The sequence below is a fragment of the Sinocyclocheilus rhinocerous genome, unplaced genomic scaffold (genome assembly GCF_001515625.1).
Source record: "Sinocyclocheilus rhinocerous isolate Xijiao unplaced genomic scaffold, SAMN03320098_v1.1 scaffold2780, whole genome shotgun sequence".
NCBI lineage: Eukaryota > Metazoa > Chordata > Actinopteri > Cypriniformes > Cyprinidae > Sinocyclocheilus > Sinocyclocheilus rhinocerous.
In genome coordinates, this window is record NW_015628683.1 from 351,021 (window position 1) to 357,795 (window position 6,775).

Below are 6,775 nucleotides of genomic sequence, written 5' to 3' on the forward strand. Positions count from 1 at the left end.
CGAGGAGGCGGCGGGGGGGCTCCGGCGGGGGTCCGTCTCGGGTTCGACTGCATGCGTACGGCTCTCTGCATCTCGAGCCGCGTCAGCATCGGGGGAACTCGAGCGAGCTGGACTGACGGGCTGGAGGACAGACGGAGAGATGGGCGGCTCGTTCTCCATCATGACCGGAGACTGATGATCGCTTCTTCTCATCGCTCCTCATGGGGAGGTCTGCAGATGTCTGTTCGGTCCTGAAACAACAAAACAGTCCGAGACAGCAGCCTCTGAAGTCATATTATGATATTACTATTATAAAATATGTGTGTCCCTGCAGCACAAAAGCAGTGTTAAGTCGCTGGGGTATATTTGTAGCAATAGCCAACAATACATTGTATGGGTCAAAATTATACATTTTTCTTTTATGCCAAAAATCATTAGGATATTGAGTAAAGATCATGTTCCATGAAGATATTTTGTAAATCTCCTACCGTAAATATATAAAAACTTAATGTTTGATTAGTAATATGCATTGCTAAGAACTTCATTTGGACAACTTTAAAGATGATTTTCTCAATATTTAGATTTTTTGCAGATTTTCAAATAGTTGCATCTCGGCCAAATATTGTCCTATCCTAACAAACCATACATCAATGGAAAGCTATTTAATTTTGAAAAATGGACACTTAAGACTATCTGTGACCCTGGACCACAAAACCAATCTCGGCCAAATATTGTCCTATCCTAACAAACCATACATCAATGGAAAGCTTATTTATTCAGCTTCAGATGATGCATACATCTCAATTTAAAAAAATTGATCCTTATGACTGGTTTTGTGCTCCAGGGGCATATGAAGAACAAACTGGTGTGACATCATTTGAAACAAAAAGAGGTTTTCCAGAACGTTTGGCTTGGCAAGCTGTTTCAAACTTCTGAAATAAACTCTTGCCAGACCAGAAAGGTTCCAGAAAAGTTCACTCCGCTTGTAAACACCGTCAAACTGCCACTGGTCCGCAGCGAGCGTGTAATATGTAGGTGTGCTCTTGGGATGCTGTAAATGTGCTGTGAGTATACGGGGGATTTAAGATTCGCATTCACACTGCAGGTGAATCCAGAGTCACTCCAGTTCAGTGACCGAAAAACACAACCACTGCTGAAACAAAACAGCTCATGTTAGTGTCGGCCTTTCTGAGTTAGTTGTTACTGGTGCGTATATCATCTGTCAGTCGTCCTGCTGTCTAGAGATCAGTCACTGATTGATCGACGAGTCACTCCTCACACAGACACAAAGAGAGATTCAACACACGCTTCTGCAAAAGCTTTCCTTCACGTTTCCCTCTTTTAAACATCGGCTGTTATTCCTCACATTAGGTTCCTCTTTCTGTAGTTTTTAATGAGCTTTATTTTTCACAACGACCAGTCCGATCCTGAACAAAACACACACACTCGGTTCTAGAAGCTCCAGGTGTTTTCAGATGGTCACTCGCATGAAACATCACGCATTTCACAGTCACGCTTCTTCCAAACGTTCCTCCGATGTTTCAAGCGTCGTCGAGTCTTTAATGTCCATGTCGGTTTACAAGAACTCTCTGATTCTCAAATGAGTTTGTTCTCATGTCAGTAGTGCTGAATAAATGCATGAAGTTATTCCGAGTGTCAGCACTGCTCCTGAAGAAGCGTCTGCTGCGGTGCGAGATCTCGTCGGTCACTCACCGTGTTCGTGGTCACTTTCTCTGTCGTCTTCTGTGAAGCGATCGCACCCTCGCTCTCCTCCTCGCGCTTCCTTCCCGTAGTTTCTCCAGCGTTCAGTGAAGATCAGAGACACGGAGCGGAGACCTCACTGCAGGAATGACGGAGCACTGCGCTGGTGTAGAAGTGATGCACGAGTGCCTGTCTCTCTCTCCATCAGCCCCCATCACCAACAGACAAGCTGCTCCAGCTGGACACCAGTTGAGCTGAACTAGTATTGGACGAGAGAGAGAGAGAGAGAGAGAGAGAGGGGAGAGAGAGACAGAGAGAGAGAGGGGAGAGAGAGACAGAGAGAGAGAGAGGGGAGAGAGAGAGAGAGAGAGTATTGGATCTCAACCAAAAGGAAGCACAACTTACATCATGATTGAACAACATTGTAAAAGTTTTCTCTCACAGTCAAACTGAAGTACAAAACTGAAAGTGAAGCAACATTTATTCTCTTCTTCTGGAGAACTATGATGTTTATCCTCTTCATCATCACAGGCCTCACTGCGCTGCTCCACACACACTGCGTCTCATTCACTGACCAACACACACACACACACACACACACACTCACACGCGGACGCGGACACGCAAACACACACACACTCACAGACACACACACACACGCACACACAAACACACACAACTCACTCACTCAAACACACACACACACACACACTCACTCACTCACTCACACTCACACACACACTCACATGCGCACACGTAAACACGCACACTCACTCACTCACTCAAACACACACACTCTCACACACACACACACACACATCCAAGTGTAAATTCAGAGTACTGACATTTTCACATAAAAATCATGATTGATCAGCAAGTTAACACTAAAATGTATTGTAAATTTACTATAAAAACAAGAACCATTTGAAACCACATGTATGCAGAGATCACATACTCACAGTGATCTTACTAGTAACCTTTACAAAAATAAGTTTAAAAAAAAATTTCAATAAAATAAAATAGGAGGACATGACAACACAGCTGGGGTTCAAAACATGATGGCATGCTGTGAAAAGCACATTCTGATTTACCTGAAGATCCTAAAGCGTGCACAAAGCCACACAAGGTCTTCTGTAGCCTCGCCGATGCTCTGGAGATGAAGACAGCTGAGGCTGCACAGAAAGACACAGTTTGGGTGCTTTTATGCAAATTATTAGGCATTTAGAATAATCTGGATCGATTATCATTAGAACAGCAGTAAGAGCAATTGTATGTGCTCACGCACCTGTTGTGTCGATGCAGAGACTTTGTGTTTTGACTGTGCGCATAAACACTGAAAACTGCATGAAATAAAACCCAGTGTGTTTTATAATAAAATTATTGAAAACAATTGAAATCACATTTAAAGAGCCACTTTCAGAATCACACAAAGAATCAGTCCAGCATCACAGATACGGTCTCACCTCATCAGTCAGTGTGTGTGTGTGTGCCTGTGTGAGTGTGTGTGTGTGAGTGTGAGAGTGTGTGTGTGCGAGAGTGTGTGCGCATGTAAGTGTTAGTGTGTGTGTGTGAGAGTGCGTGTGTGTGTGTGAGTGTAAGTGAGTGAGTGTGCGAGAATGTTTGTGTGCGTGTGAGTGTGTGTGTGTGTGTGTGCGAGAGTGTGTGTGTGTGTGTGAGAGTGTGTGAGTGTGAGTGTGCGAGAATGTTTGTGTGTGTGTGTGTGTGCGTGTGCGTGTGTGTGTTTGCAGCTGTGTTACGGTCGGTCGACTGCAGTTCGCAGTCACGTCTGTGGAGATTTGCCTCAGTGTTAAATTAAGACGATGAGTTTTAACCGCACTGAGAAATGCTTCGCTCCATTTCTAAAAATACATACGACTGTCTACAGCGTTCAGTCAGAAACACGATAGAGCTTCAAGAGTGAATCTGCCCTCTTTTATGTCAAATCATTTGTATTAATTTTCCCTCTAACTCACATTCAGATATGATTACTATTGTAACACTTTATTGTAATGCTTTAGGGACCAATTCTCACTATTAACTAGATGCTTACTAGCATGCATATTGGCTGTTTAGTACTTATAAAGCACATATTAATGCCTTTTTCTGCATGACCATATTTTAGATCCCTTAATCCACCCCATACCCAAACGTAACAACTATCTTACTAACTATTAATAAGCAGCAAATCAGGAGTTTTAGTCAAAAGTCATAGTTAATAGTTAGTCAATAGAGAGAATTGTTCCCCAAACTAAAGTGTGACTGATTATTTGTATTGTCTCTAATAAACAAAAGTGAGTGAGACGGAGGACTGTTAGTCCAGCACACATCCAGTCCTGTCAGTGGTGTGATATAAGCGGTTTTACTCTACATGGATCGGGTCAAACACAGCTCAGAAACTCTCCTCTTATTAGACAACGAACGGCTAAATCTGCAGTGGCATGAGTAACTCAAAACTTTGGCCTTTTAGAGCTTCATCCACAGACAGGAGTCAGCATCAGTCCAGTATATCAGCCAATGTTTCTTTATAGTCTATTCAGAAATTCACTGTAATATATCCAGTGTGACAACTAGCCCCAGTCCACATGTAAACAACAGACCAGCCTGTGATCACAGACAGTTTCACACAATCACAAAAACATAAAGACTGAGTAGATAAATGTTTTCAGTAAGTCAGCTCCTCGTCGGGTCAGAGGCTCTCTGTGTGAAAGTCAAACTGATGGTAATTATAGCAGCGAGTGTTTCCTCACCAGGGAAGAAATCACTGCAATTGTTTGAATCAGAAGTCGCCTGTATTGTCCATCTAAACACACGCAACAACAAAGCAGCAATAAATTACTCTGTGTGTGTGTGTGTGTGTTTATGTTTCATGGATAATCACTTTTCATCTGTGTGAATGATCTGACCAGCAGACAGAGGGTTATGAAGAGGACAAGAGAGAGAATTACATCAAACACACACACACACACTTCATGTGCTATATACAAACGTCTCTTCATAACTCACACACTCACACACTTGTGTTTGAGACACATTTCCTCCATCCATGTAAACACTATTGTGTGTCAGAGATACAGATCAGTGAGGCTTAATTGTTTAGGGCAATAAGAGTGTGTGTGTGTGTGTGTGTGTGTTCAGTGACTGTGTGTGTGTGTGTGTGTGTGTGTGTGTGTGTGTGAGAGAGTGTTCAGTGACTGTGTGTGTATGTGTCAGCGATGCTCAGATGTGGCACTGCTGGCTGGTGATGAAAGCTTTAGCACTAAAGGCTGGAACACAACAGATATCACAACACCAGTCACTCATCACACACTAACAGACTTTCACGACAAACTCACGCAGAACCCAACATCTGCAGCCTGATTTCTCCAGCTAGCACTGACTCGTCCAGACTGTAAGTCAGTCCTGTATTCCAGCACTATGTGCTAGAGTGAGTGTGTGTTTGTGCTCCAATCGTGAATGATTCCTCCGATTGAGCTTCTTCACTGAGCGATGCTCTCGGTCAGTTTGTGGACTAAATGAACTCGAGCCGGTCACACATCATGCGGTTTGATAAGATGCAGAAACCCATGCGCTGCTCACACCTGTGCGAGGGATTAATATATCCGTCACGTGCAGCGAGATTCACCAGAGCTCACGACAGCATCAGAACACAATCATCAGAGACAGATAGAGCTGTGTCTGTGCCGCTCGAGTACCCAGGATGCACCTGGAGCAGCAGAGGGAGGATGTCAGGGACAGCTGTTTCCTGTCCACACTTCCTGTTGGAGCACTAGAGGCTCGATGTCGAGCGCTTTCGCGAGAGCGGCGGTCATCTTCCAAACAGGATATGTGCGCCGCGGTGAGAGGTGTGAGCGCACGAATGCTCGTTATTCATAACTCATTTCTTAATGCGCTTCCGATTGACAGGCCGGGGCCAAACTCACTCCAGCATCGCTCAGAAGAACAGGAGATCAGAACCACAACACACACACTCTCAGTCACACACACTTACACACACACACACACACACACACACACTCTCAGTCAGTCAGTCACATACACACACACACTCTCAGTCAGTCACACACACACACACTCTGTCACACGGACACACACGCACACACACTCTCAGTCACACACACTTACACACACACACACACTCTCAGTCAGTCTCACACACACACACACACACAGACATTACAGCCAATGATTTACAGTGCTCAAATCATGAGGAATAGGACTGTTCCTGATCGTCTGAGATCACTGCAAAAATTGATTTTCTTAGTATTTTTGTCTAGTTTTCTAGTATAAATATCTAAACATTCTTGAATCATAAAGCATTTACTTGACAAGTAAAATTTTTTGCAGTGTTGATTCATTAATCTGCAGATGTCAGAGATAACGTTCTCAGTTCATAATGAGCATTGAACAGTAAATATGACTTCTGCAACTTTCTGATGTCATGCATGTAAACATAAAGGTTTGTTTCTGACATGTCAGTATAAACCCAAGACGACTGACATTCATACGTGAGAGAACATTACAGCCCTGATTTATTTATTTAAAAAATGTATTTAGTCACCACTTGTAAGTACACTTGAGTGTACTAGTGTATGAAAGATGGGTTCGAGTGTACTACAAGTGGTGACTAAATACATTTCTTAAATACAGAGACAGTGTGTTAAAAGCGCATTTTAGTTCATATTCATGGTGTCCCAAAATAGCACAGTTGAGTACACTTAGATGATTTTAAGTTTCTTAAGTACTAAAGAATATTTTTTAGTATATTAAGGACAAAATTAGCACTTTAAGTACATTATGGACGTGCACTTTTGTTCACCTGGGATTATAAACGTAAAATAGGGGATTTTTGCTTACGTCAAAATCAGTCTTATTTCCTTGGGAATCATTCATGTTTGAAGCACAAATGCTGCAGTTTAACACTTAGTGATATAGATTTGATGAGTGTGAGCACTAGTACTACTGAATGAGTGAGCTGACCAGCACTAACTAGTGTGTGTGTGTGTGTGTGTGTGTGTGTGTGCGTGAGTGAGCGAGTTAGTGTGTGTGTGTGTGTGTGTGTGTGAGTGAGTGAGTGTGTGAGTGAGTGAGTGAGTGA

The 6,775-nt window shown here is 43.0% G+C and overlaps 1 long non-coding RNA gene across 1 annotated transcript in view; it reads right to left on the reverse strand.

Annotated features, from left to right (window-relative positions):
- Positions 1-2,727: 2,727 nt before the first annotated feature.
- Positions 2,728-6,775, reverse strand: part of LOC107737998 (uncharacterized) — a 6,528-nt gene continuing 2,480 nt past the window's right edge. The window contains exon 3 of the long non-coding RNA XR_001639848.1: positions 2,728-2,852. This is a non-coding gene — a long non-coding RNA (uncharacterized LOC107737998). The remainder of the gene's footprint in view (positions 2,853-6,775) is intronic.